This window comes from Dryas octopetala, chromosome 1 (genome assembly GCF_963921425.1).
Source record: "Dryas octopetala chromosome 1, drDryOcto1.1, whole genome shotgun sequence".
In the NCBI taxonomy this organism is placed as follows: Eukaryota; Viridiplantae; Streptophyta; class Magnoliopsida; order Rosales; family Rosaceae; genus Dryas; species Dryas octopetala.
Window position 1 is genome coordinate 9,779,651 of NC_141366.1, and position 13,922 is coordinate 9,793,572.

At 31.6% G+C, this 13,922-nt stretch overlaps 1 protein-coding gene and 2 long non-coding RNA genes across 3 annotated transcripts in view; all 3 read right to left on the bottom strand.

Moving 5' to 3' along the window:
- The window catches only part of LOC147297561 (inosine-5'-monophosphate dehydrogenase 2-like), a 59,584-nt gene that overhangs the window by 42,164 nt on the left and 3,498 nt on the right, over window positions 1-13,922 (bottom strand). The gene's annotated exons all lie outside the window — the stretch shown is intronic.
- Window positions 2,552-3,765, bottom strand: LOC147297571 (uncharacterized). Its single transcript, XR_015120028.1, has 3 exons — window positions 3,616-3,765; window positions 3,358-3,466; window positions 2,552-3,134 (listed from the first exon to the last, which is right to left on the bottom strand). It is a non-coding gene; the product is annotated as an uncharacterized LOC147297571 (long non-coding RNA).
- On the bottom strand, window positions 8,722-9,526 carry LOC147297572 (uncharacterized). Its single transcript, XR_015120057.1, has 3 exons — window positions 9,356-9,526; window positions 9,151-9,240; window positions 8,722-8,942 (listed from the first exon to the last, which is right to left on the bottom strand). It is a non-coding gene; the product is annotated as an uncharacterized LOC147297572 (long non-coding RNA).

The window sequence follows — 13,922 nt, forward strand, 5'->3', positions numbered from 1 at the left end:
CATGTTTCCATGGGTTCCTTAAACTCACCTTTCTTTATTCCCTCCTTGAGTTCTATAGAGGCTAAAAGCTGTGAGTTCCTACAGTAAAGAAAAACCATAGATGACAAAAAGAGGTTAGTTTATAGAAAGTTTAAAGGAAAAACTTCTAAGATAAAATTTCAGTTTCTAACCTCTCCTTCTCTAACACTTTCTAGTTCACTCTCTCTCTCTCTCTCTCTCTCTCTCTCTCTCTCTCTCTCTCTCTCTCTCTCTCTCTCTCTCTCTCTCTCTCTCTCTCTATCTCTCTCTCTCTCTCTGTGTTCTTTTCTCTGTTCAGTTTTTTTTTCTTCGTTGCATCCTTCGGTGTGAGCTCTTCACACCAGCCCTTTCTTATAATCTAACTTGTTTGCTGAAATTTGGTTAAGTTCATTGGCTCTCATCATTGCCTAGAGGTGACTCATCCCTCTAAGAAAAATCAAAACCATTGATCAAGGCTTATGTGTATATGTAATTAAGGGGATGGACGTTGGTATTATATATCTTCAAATCCATTCAGATTTTTTTTTTTTTTTTTTAAGTTGGGCTTTTCATCTCTTGTAAAACAATTGGGCTAAAGCCCAAACTTAGAAGTTTAACCCAAATTTTAAAGCCCATAAGTATTATTATTATTATTATTTTTTTTTTTTTTTTGGACATTACAGTTCCCACAACTACTTTATTTATATTTCGAATATGTATAACACCACATAGTGCAAAATACGTTTAGAACTTTTATTACTTAGTTTATACTTGACCTAAAATTGAGTATTGCATGCATTCCAATTAGTCAAAGGTCTTAACGCGTTTATATATGAGACTTCCATATACTTTTTTTTTTTGTTATATTAGAGGGAATCGAATCCTGAACATATATAGTTTAATCTTAACTCTTAATTATCTCATTCACCCTCACCATATAAATACAAAATTTAGAATTCTTATGCATGATGCACGTAAATGATAAGGTAGAGACCAAAGATCAGCCAGCCATGCATCAAATAATACTAAAAGTCCAATTTTTAAGAAAATGACTAGTTTTTGTGCATGCCCATACAGTACGCCTAACAGTAGTACACACACAGTTGAGGCCTACTAAAATAAAATGGACTTTATAAAATTGTGTTAGTCCCCAAGAATAAATTTGGTAATGCAATTTAATGATGGGAACTGTACATTTTTTGGATATTTTCTAATGGATTATTTTCGTAAAATATTAACCAAATTGATAACTATTTAGTCATCCAAATTGTACATACTACATACAAACATTCTGTCACATAAAAAATAAAATAATATCGATAATAATTAAATGGCTAATAATTTTGATTTAATTAATTTTCTACAATAATGATATTTTTAGGGTATTTTTAGCTTGCATATGCAATTTTTAAAATGCAGATGTAACGTGCATCTACCATGTGTAGGTTGCAAATGCAGGCTGTATCTACAGCTTTTGAGCGCTTGACGCAAATTTTGTCTTAGAATGTGAGTATTGGGCCAAATAAACTATAGGTTAAGTTTCTTTTTCATTTTGGTGCTGTAAATAAAATACCCAAATTTCTTTTAAGGTAATCGATCATATCATGTTTCATTTCTTTTATGACTAATTAAAAGAATAATAATATATATATCATGTTAGAGTAGGAAGTAGGAAACTATATCAAATTTAAACCATACTTGAAGCACCACCAGCTTCAGGCGAAGGATCTAATAGTACGGCTGCTCCCTTTGCTGGAGAAATCTTCACATGCAGCCTACTCTTCTCGTCCGCAATAACAATAATTAATTAAGAAAGAAACTTTAATTAATGATCAATTTAATTAGATTATATATATAGTATACTTATTAATACAGTATGTGATGAAGTTATTAATTATATACTAATTGAATTTTGTGGTATGTATGGGGATGAGCACTAATTCTCATAATATCTAACAAAATATCAGCCTTTGCACTGTATGTCTAGCGTTTAACAATCTTTTTGTCGAAATCCTTAATGGATGAACCATTCGTATGTTTTTGTTAATTAACCGGGGAATTTGAAATGTTTCATAATTCGTATACGAACTTAAAATGAACCTTATTGTTGGTGGATATAAATATACTTGAGTCTAAAAATAATGTGATACATCTGACATTACTTTTATTAAAAAAATTCGGTGTGAACATCCAAATTTTTCAAGAATTAATGATATCTCAGTTAATGTGAGTGATGATCATCAGGTAGCGGGTAGACCTGCCTAGCCTTCATATATATATGGTATAATTGCTTATACACATTGAAATGTTGTTGTAGGTAACATGTATATGTTGAAGGTACAAGGCAGTAGGTAATACTAATAGAAAGTATATATACTAGATTCTTTCTTTACTTTTAATTTGCGCTGTGTACTTATTCCTAATATTCTAATAAAACTGTTATTAATTTATACGGTTTAAGATTTCATAATAAAATTCAACGATATAAAATATAAATCTTAGAACCTTTGAAAATGAAGTCTGCTCATCTTCTCGGAGTGATAAACAAAAGTACTTGATAAAGCAAACGAACTATAACATATATATATATTCTACCTAAAGTGCACAATCAAACAAATACAGGCAGATGGAAGAAGCTCTGATGACCTCCAACAAATACAGCTGGAGAACCATTTTAGACCAAAATTTTCCATCGATATATAGCGATCGAGCTGCTCAACAACAGACTCTTGCAAAACTTGTACGGCTCGATTCGATCCTTGATTGCCACTCATGCTCTATTAGCGATTTTGGTTGCAAGAATGGACCATGGAGATAGATTCCCAGACAACAAACAACATGGTACGAAAGAGGTAATCATATCATGTTTAATTTCTTTTAAGAGCATTTCTCGTACCAAAAGATATATATAGGTATATATTTACTGAAATTCGACATCGATCATCATTTATTCATTAAAACTTGACAAATTAATAACAATGAATGTGAAGTACCCATTGGTACTATCAACTTATTGATCATATATTATACATAAAGATTTGATGGGTATAAATATACTCCATCATCATCATTCATCGTGATCAATGCCGTATGCCAATTAAATATATCCCTGCATCAACCATTTCCACCTGGAGGACCTGGAATAACAATAAATTAACAGAATTAATTAATATATATCATAATTAATGGACTACTGAAAGTAGTACGTCTTAAAAGTAAAAATAAAAATGAATTGATGGTGGCTCTCTCTGTTGGTAATTGAAAGAAGTAATTAATTAAGCGCTAAATTTAAAAGAATAATAATATATCATGTTAGAGTAGGAATTAAGTATAGGAAACTAAATCAAATTTAAATCATACCTGTAGCAGAATTAATTAGCGTGAGGCGAAGGAGGTACTGGAGTTACTGGTGTGTCCACTGCTGTCTCATCCAAATTAGAAATCTTCACATGCAGCCTACTCTTCTCTTCTGCAATAACAATAATTAATTAAGAAAGAAACTTCAATTAATGATCAATTTAGATTACATATATATAGTATAATAATTAATATAGTACGTTATGAAGTTATTATATACTAATTGAATTTTGTGGTATGTATGGGGATGGAGAGACTAACTGGTTTTTGGAATTTGGGAAGCAATATTGGCATATTGTGGGAACCTAGCAGATTCGACTAGTGTCGTAATAATATTGGATGATGACAAGAAAAGCAATAGAATGATGAAGGAGGAGTGCTTGTGATGAACCATTTTATCATACCATACAAGTTTTCATTCTTCGCTCCACCTCAATTTATAAAAAATATTAATGCGTGTGAATGTGTATACATACATACGACCATTCTATTGCCTGTGCCAAAGTAGTCAAGAATAGATGTTCATGTTTATGTATACATGAAATTAATACTATATTTCTAATACAAGTATTGGGCTTCACTTATCCAAATAAATGAATTCCATCTTTATTAGAAAGAATGTTTATATTTTCACTCATCTGTCTTATTTCCGTACCCACCTTATTTTTACACCCCACATTAAAAACATTCTTACCTCTTATTATTTCTAAAATACCCTTTAATATACGAATTCAAACATGCACCCACTTAATACTCTTCCCATCCCTTGAAACTATCATCCCATGCACCTATTTTTTTTCCTTCATTTCTTGCTTTAATATACCCTAATCTTATTTTGTCACCAAAATTTAAAATAAATGATATTACTCTCTTTTTTTTCCTATTAATTAGCTTTCCATTGAGGAGGAAGACTCCCCATATTGGAATTGGGCTTTTATTACCAATTCAAATCAAATAGTATCATCGATTTTAATTTTCGGTAGGAGAGTAGAATTAGAGTTTATGAAAGAAAGAAATTATGAAAAAGATGGGTAGGTGAGATAATAGTTTAAGGGGGGTGGGGATTTATAGGAATAATGAAAGGTAGAAATAATACTTTTATATCTTTTTAAATTTAATAAGGAGTGTACAAATAAGGTAGGTAGAGAAATAAGAAAAATTAAGGGGGTGAGAATATAAGCACTGGCTCTATTAGAAATTTTGACATCAGTATAGTAAAAAAACAATAATAAATTAGATATATACCAGTACCAAAACACTATTAAACTTGGTGAGAAAGACCATATCCTAATACATTGGTGTAAAAAACAAAATGGCAAATGCATCTCCCGCATATGCATCTCCTGCAAAGGACAAAATGGCAAATGCTTCTCCTCAAATGACAAAATACCATATGCATAGAAGATGCATCTCCCGTATAGACTGATACATCTAACATTTCTCTTATTAAAATTCTGCCGTGTTAATGTCCAAGTGATTTGGTCAACAATGATGTCTGAATTAATGGTGAGAAATAGCGGGTAGACCTGCCTATAGCCTCTGACCTCTGTCGTGGTCGAATAAATTTCAATAATTTTTAATTCAATTAATTTTCTATAATAATAGTCTTTTAAATGGTACCGAAAAGATGAACAATTTTTTCTACCTTGGCTGAGTATAGGATAATTTTTCTTAAATAATGGATTATCACTTAAAACTTCTTATAAGATATTACAAATAGTCTTCCTCAGACATGGCCTGTCAATTAATTGTCATAAGTTGAAGTCGTTGAAGGAATATGGGATTAATTGCTAATTTGCTAGTTTGTCTATGAATATTGAATTAATTGTCTACTTTGATCACCTTCGGAATATCATATATATGACCGGTCTATATCTCTTATATAAATATGTCTTCATTTCAAGAAAAGTAAGGACGATATTGTTTGAGCCCATTCCACAATTTCAGGAGACCATTTATTTCTTAGACATCTTGTAGGTAGTCGTACTAATTAATAGATACTGGCCGGATTCTCACAGCGAGCTTGTTTTGACATTGTTAGTTTTCTAATTGGAGTTTTGTATTACAATAAATTTAAGGATCTTCAAAATAATTCTTCAATTTACTGTAATACAAGACTCAAACTAAAACTCAAATAATGTCAGAATAAGTAAAGAAGTCGATAACTATCAAACGATTACAAGTTGGACACTAAAATTAATGACAATAATTAAGAAGCAAGGAAATTAAAAAACACATGTTTTAATTAATAATTCATTCATTTGGCATACAACGGAGTATTGCAGGCATGTAAATATCATACAAAGCAAGCTAGGAAGGTTTTGGGGTATGTTATGACCGCACATCAAATTTGTTATGAGATTTTTCATGACAGTCCAAGTGATTTGATCAGTCAATGACTCATTAATGGCTGCCTGGTGTGCGTGGAATAAATCAAGCCTAACTTTGAAGAAAATTAATTCATATATATTATAGGGGCCTATCAATTAATTGTCATAAATTGATGGATGGAGGATTGCTCCGGTGTTGGTAGGGCCAAAATGGACCATATACCTATTACTTTTGTTGTTTTGTATATGCCATAAGAGCAAAGATTAAATTTCAGTTTCGAAAAAATTTTCGATAGAAATTTTGATTAAAATTTTGATTTCAATAAAATTAGACAAAAACGATGAAAATTGTTATCAAAATATGAAAATTTTGAATGAATTGAAACTTGACCATATATTTATTTAACATATTATCTACTACATTTATAAAAAAAAAACATCGGAGAAACCAAATTATATGCATGTGATATAAGGTGAATATAATGCGTGCTGGACAAATACTGTTAAATAAAATTAGTATAATGAATAAATAAAATAATATATTCTTTATACTCTATAATTTATAGACTAAAGCCTAATACTAAACCCTATATACTCTATATACCTTAATACTTTTATACTCTATAATTTATAGACTAAACCTTATATACTCTATAATCTATACTCTATATTGTTTAGGATATGATATATGATATTAGTGTTTAGGTCCTTTAGAGTATTTTCAATTATTTTTTATATATAAATATATTATGGTTTAAAAACAACTAAACGAAACACCAAAACGGCTAAATGAAACCCGAAACTTTTTTTTTTCCTTTCCAATTGCCCAAAGTCCTCAAACCTCAATCAACCCTAAACTTTTTTTTTTTTTCCTTTTCATTTGTTTTCCAAATTATTTGTTTTTATTTTATACTTAAAATTAAAGAAGGGTAATATCTTTTACCAAAAAAAAAGAAGGACAATAACACTCACATTGCTATTTTAATAGTCAGGAGGAAATTTATCAGGAACCATTATAGAAAAAAAAAACAATAAATATAAACAGAGGATTCAATCCCCCTATAAAAAAGAAAGAGAGAAAACTCAACCCTCCAACAATAACATGTTCAACCCATCTGCGTAATAAGTCACACTAATGAATATAAAGAAGGACACGTGGTTTTGATTTTCAAGAAATTTCATATTTTTTATTTTATTGTTAATTCCCTTTTGCATCTTTTGTTTTATTTGAAAACTAAACCATTTATCTTCTTCTCTCTCCTCCTCACCGCCCCCCTTCTCTTCTTCTGTCTTCTCCATCTTCTTATTCTTCTTCTTCTTCTTCTTCAGTCAGAGAATCTCATCCCTGAAACCCCATTATTATTCCTTACCCCAAACATTAACCATTATTATTATTATTCCTTACCCCAAACATGAACCTTGGAAGGTGAAGTCGAGAGAGAGAAGGTGAAGAATATCACTGTGTGAAGTCGCAGGGGGGCCTGGGAAATGTGTTCTGAAAATGGAAAGAGAGAGTGAATGACTGATGATGCAAGCAGCGTCAAAATTTCATTAATTTCTCTCGAAAAGATGACAGAAACACACGTTGAGAGGCATCGAAATTTCACCTGAATTTCGCAAAATTTCAACGAAATAGTCGAAATATTATCGAAAATATTATGGGCATTGAATAAAATTTCCCCCCACCAAAAAAACGAAATTTTCCTCCTTCCGTAAGAGATGGGGTTAGTGATAGAGATTATTATATCATTTGTATTCAAATTTTGTAAAATGGGAAACTCTGGCAAACACTAGATTAGATGATGAGAAGAATATTAGCATTAGGAGTACTATTACGGGAATATTGTAGGAAACGCAAGCCTTGTGAACCATTTTATCAAACTATCATACGTAGTGCATGTATTAGCTTAATTTGGCTTCTCCATTTCCATGCATACTGCTTTACTTGCTTATATAATGCTAAGGAAGTTAAAAAACACATGTTTTGATTAATAATTCATTCATTGGCAATTTGGCATACAACGGAGTATTGTAGGCATGTAAATAAGTAGCCAAGCAGCTTAACCACACATCAAATTTGTAATGAGATTTTTCATGTCCAAGTGATTTTATCAGTCAATGACTCATTAATGCCTGCGTGGTGTGCGTGGAATAAATCAAGCCTAGGCTTTAAAGAAGATTTGGGCATGTTTGGCAGTGCTTTTAAAAGCTTTAAAAATGTTTTTGACTAATGTCTAAATAAAAGTGCTTTTGCTTGAATTTGAAAATAAAAAAATAAAAACATTTTTGAGTTATAAAAGCACTTGAAAGAGCTTCCAACTACATTCACAATAAACACTTAAATTTTTTTCAAAAAAATTTATGTCTTTCTAATAAAAGCGCTCCTGATGTAAGCGCTATAAAATCCCTTCCTATAGAAACACTCTCAAACATGCCCAATTGACATATTATTGCAGCCTCTCAATTAATTGTCATAATTAAATTGATGGAGGATTGCTCCAATGTTGGTAGGTCGAAACTGGACCGTAGCTAATTCCTTTTGGGCTTTTGGAATTTTGGACTTGTAACCAGGAAGGGAGGTTCTTAATTAGAAATACGCTTAAAATAATTAAGTTAAAGAGCATTCTATTCACGTACGCCCATTTCTTAGCTAAAAAAGGCTGCCGAAGACTTGGTGCATTTGAAGCTAATTTAATATTTACATCTGTAATTTTTAGGGTATTTTGAACTTACATATGCAGTTTTTAAAATGCACGGTGAGTTAATTTCTTTTTTATTTTAGCTTTCTGGATAAAGTACCCAAATTTCTTTATATAAGGTAATCATATCATGTTTCATTTCTTTTAAGAGCATTTTGTCCACTTAATTTGGGTATGAAATTGAAGAGCAACAACACAAGATCGATAAACTGAGCTTGGCTAAAAGCCTAAAACCCTCCTTCCAGAAAAAAAAATTAAAAGAAAAAGGAAATATGCTCGGTTAGCATCCATGTCTCATTATGCTTGCATGTTTACCTTTCCACTCCAAAAGTATATATATATATATACGCTGACATTCGACATCAATCGATCATTTTTATTCATTAAAACCTGACAATAACAATGAATTAATGTGAAGTACCTATTGGTACATATAAACTTATTGATCATATATTATACATAAAGATTTGATGGGTATAAATATACTCCATCATCATCAATGATCGTGATCAATGCCGCCGTATGCCAAATATCCCTGCATCATATCATGTGGGTGGAACTGGAACAACAATAAATTAATAAATATTAATTAATATATATCATAATTAATGAACTACTAAAAGTAGTCTTAAAAGTAAAAATAAAAAAGAATTGATGTTGGTAATTGAAATTTGAAAGAAGTAATTAAGCACTAAATTTAAAAGAATAATATATAATATATCATGTTAGAGTAGGAAGTAGGAAACCAAATGAAATATAAAGCATACTTGAAGAAGGACTAGCTAAAGGCGAAGGAGCTAATGGTGTGGGTGCTCTCTTTACCAAAGCAATCTTCACATGCAGCGTGCTCTTCTCTTCTGCAATAACAATAATTAAGAAACTTTAATTAATGATCAATCTAGATTAATCAAGTTTTTATATCGATCTATACTAATTGAATTGTCTGGTATGTATGGGGATGGAGAGACTAACTGGTTTTTGGAATTGGGGAAGGTAGTTGAGTGGGAGCAATATTGGAATAATATTGTGGGAGCCTAGCAGATTCGACTAGTGTAATAATATTGCATGATGACAAGCAAAGCAATAGAATGATGAAGGAGCAGTGCTTGTGATGAACCATTTTATCATATCATATAAGCTTTCATTCTTCGCTCCTCCTTAATTTATATATATAATATAATGCATGTGAACGTGTAGACATACATACGAATATACGATCGACCATTCTATTGCTTGTGAGTTCTGCCAAACTAGTCAATGACGTCTTGACTCGGCTAGCTAGCTTTGCGCGTTTATAGGATGGCTTGACCGGTTTGCATAAACAAATTTTTCAAGATTTGGAAAATAAATCAGGATGGAGGAAATTGCTTGATTATATAAGTTATAACTATTATAATTAATAAACATATGGTTTTGGTAATAATAGTTAAATTTACTGTCATGCAAGGATCTGCTTGAGTTTTGCTATGCACATGCCACGTCATTAAATTTTCATTCAAAGGCGACCATTGAAACATAAAATACCGATCGATTATTTATTAAAAAAATAAAAAGAAAAATGAAGCAAACATGAGACTTTGACATTCTCCTGCCATCATAATTGTTTTAGAAAACAAATGGATGAAATTTCTAAAATCAAAGAACTGTAATCACAGTAAGATATATGAACAGGTGATAGAAAAAGCATATATCAATATCACAAACGGTTCCCTTTTTTTGGGCAAAAAAGGGTTCTTATCTACTCATGAAAAACCTTAAAATTGAAACTCCAAAGTGTTAGAGGAGTTGGTTTGAAAGTATAGCTGTAAATCCAAGCACTCAAGTTTGAGTCTCCAATTCGACTCTTGGAGTCAGGCAGCAAAGGAGGTAAAATCTCTTGTGAATCCCCAAGAACCGGCGTAGATATATTGTCTGTCTTAGACCTGTCCAAGGGATTAGTCTGATATGCGAAAGATAGCTCAGGGCACCTTCAATTACAAAAAAAAAAAAAAAAAAACCTTAAAATTGATTTTTTTTTTTTTTTGGTCCTTTTTTAACAATCTCCAACTTTAACAATAGCTTGACAACAAAAGTAAATAAATAATAGAAGAAAGAACGGGGACACCAATGAAAGGATCCCATTTAGGACTTTGATTCTTCTTTCAATCTTTCCTAGAGTTTGCACCAAAGTTGCAATTAATTAAAAGATCAAGTCCTCGAATATAAACACAGAAAAATACCTGTGGTGAGCAAGTCGCTCAACAATGTACGTTGTCAACAACAATTAATATTTGAAACAAAGAAAAAATGAAGTAAACGTAAGACTTTGACATGCATTCCTCGCCGCCCCAACCCAACCCAACCCAATTAACCCAAATCCATTCTTTCCCTCATAATTGTTTTTCTTTTTGATCTTCATGAAACTTGAATGAAGAAATTTTTTCCTTTCCAGCTACACAGTGACAAAACCCGTCTCTTTTTGCAGTAAAGATCCAAACATCAAAATTTTCGATCGTTTGGAAGAGATAAAGGCATACAACAAAGCATAAAATCCAGATGAATTGACAAGTACAACTATAAACCACCGTTCCCAGCGAATCTATTTTTTTGATTTGTATTGGTAACTTCTGAGATTTTGGATGAAACTTGATATTTTAGGATCCACTTCTGAGATTTGTACGTATTTGCATTTTGAGCTTGCATGCATATATATTTTTTAAGATACAATGTGGGTTAAATTTCTTTTTTATTTTGACCTTCTAGATAAATTACCCAAATTTCTTTAAGGTAATCATATCATGCATGTTTCATTTCTTTTAAGAGCATTTTGTCCTCTTTGGGTATGAAAAGAGCAACACACAGATAAACTGAGCTTGGCTAAAAGCCTAAAATCCTCCTTCCAGAGAAAAAGAAAAGAAAAAGGAAATATATATGTTCGGTTAGCATCCATGTCTCATTATGCTTGCATGTTTACCTTTCCACTCCGATTTTTAGACCCTTGCCTTGAGGTGCTGGCAAGGTACGTAAATATATGCTCAAATTCGACATCGATCGATCATTTATTCATTAAAATTTGACAAATAACAATGCATGTGAAGTACGCACCTATTAATTGGTACATATATATCAACTTATTGATCATATATTATACACGCGGATAACCAAGCTCTGATACCATGATAGAATTAGAGCATCCAACCCAAAACCAATTGGCAATGGGTGGAGAGGCTCAAGACTTATAAGCACATATGCTAAGCCTTAGTTTTCCGATGTGGGACATTATTCCACATTACTCTCAACACGCCCCCGCACGTGTGGCGAGATTTTGAGCCTTACACGTGAACAAATTGTATTGGGTGACGCGGGAGCACGTGTGGCCGTTGGGTCTTACACACGAATAACCAAGCTCTGATACCATGATAGAATTAGAGCATCCAACCCAAAACCAATTGGCAATGGGTGGAGAGGCCCAAGACTTATAAGCACGTATACTAAGCCTTAGTTTTCCGATGTGGGACATTGTTCCACATTACTCTCAACAGCATCCACATCTCATTATGCTTACATATTTACCTTTCCACTCCGATTTTTAGACATGCATGCACTTGCCTTGAGGTGCTGGCAAGGTAAATATATGCTGAAAATATTCGACATCGATCGATCATTTATTCATTAAAACTTGACAAATAACAATGAATGTGAAGTACCTATTGGTACATATCAACTTATTGATCATATATTGTACATAAAGATTTGATGGGTATAAATATACTCCGGCCATCAATGCCGTATGTCAACTAAATATCTCTGTATCAACCAGTTGCACCTGGAGGAACTGGAATAACAATAAATTAACAGAATTAATTAATATATATCATAATTAATAGACTACTAAAAGTAGTACGTCTTAAAAGTAAAAATAAAAATGTATTGATGGTGGCTCTCTCTGTTGGTAATTGAAAGAAATAATTAAGCGCTAAATTTAAAAGAATAATAATATATCATGTTACAGTAGGAAGTAGGAAACTAAATCAAATTTAAATCATACGTACTTTCACCGTTACCAGCTCCAGGCGCAGGAATTACTGGTGTGTGTGCTTTCTGATTATACAAAGAATTAATCGTCACATGCAGCCTACTCTTCTCTTCTGCAATAACAATAATTAATTAAGAAAGAAACTTTAATTAATGATCAATTTAGATTACATATATATAATATACTAATTAATATAGTACGTGATGAAGTTATTATATACTAATTGAATTTTGTGGTATGTATGGGGATGGAGAGACTAACTGGTTTTTGGAATTTGGGAAGCAATATTGGCATATTGTGGGAACCTAGCAGATTCGACTAGTGTCGTAATAATATTGGATGATGACAAGAAAAGCAATAGAATGATGAAGGAGGAGTGCTTGTGATGAACCATTTTATCATATCATATAAGTTTTTGTTCTTCGCTCCTCCTCAATTTATATAAAATATAATGCAGGCATGATGAACGTGTATACAAAGACGTCTTGACTGGGCTATTATTACTTGAACTATTTTTTATCATATCATATAAGTTTTCATTCCTCCCTCCTCCTCAATTTATATAATATAATGCATGCGAACGCTCATGCATGTGCCACAGTAGTCAAGGATGTTTATCTATATATAAAGCCAGAAGGGGGAGTAGTATATATGTATATATATATATATGAAGATCAATACCATATTTCTAATAGAAACATTCGGCTTCACTTACAGAAATAAATGAATTTCATTTTTATTATATATATATATATATATATGAAGATCAATACCATATTTCTAATAGAAACATTCGGCTTCACTTACAGAAATAAATGAATTTCATTTTTATTAGAAAGAGCGTTTATATTTTCACCCATTTTATTTTAATATATACTTTTTCCACCCTTTGAAACTATCATTCCATTCACCCATTTTTTTAAATAATTTTTTTCTTTAATATATCCTAATATATTTTGTCACCAAAATTTAAAATCGATGATATTACTTTTTTTTTTTTTTTTTTTTTTTTTTTTTTTCATATTAGCTTTCCATTGAGGAGGGAGGCTCCCATACTGGGATTGCGCTTTTATTACCAATTCAAATAACATCAATTTTAAATTTGGTGAGAGAGTAGAAATAGGGTTTATGAAAGAAAGAAATTATGAAAAAGATGAATAGGTGAGATGATTGTTTAAGAGGCCAAGTGGGGCATTATAGGAATAATGAGAGATAAATAATACTTTTAAAGTTTTAAATCTAAAGGGAGTGTACAAATAATGTGGATGAATAAATAAGATAGAGGGGTAAGAATATAAGCATTTTACTAGAAATTTTGTGGTGTGATTTGGTCAACAATGATGTCTGAGTTAATGGTAAGAATAGTGGGTAGACCTGCCTAGCCTTCGTGATCGATTAAATTCCAATGTTGTCTGGTGTGTCAAAGGCTCAAAGCTGACTTAGGACACTTTGATTACAAAAAATAAAAAAATTAAAAAAATTCAATGCTTATTCATGGAGTCTTCATATGGGATAGTTGCTTAT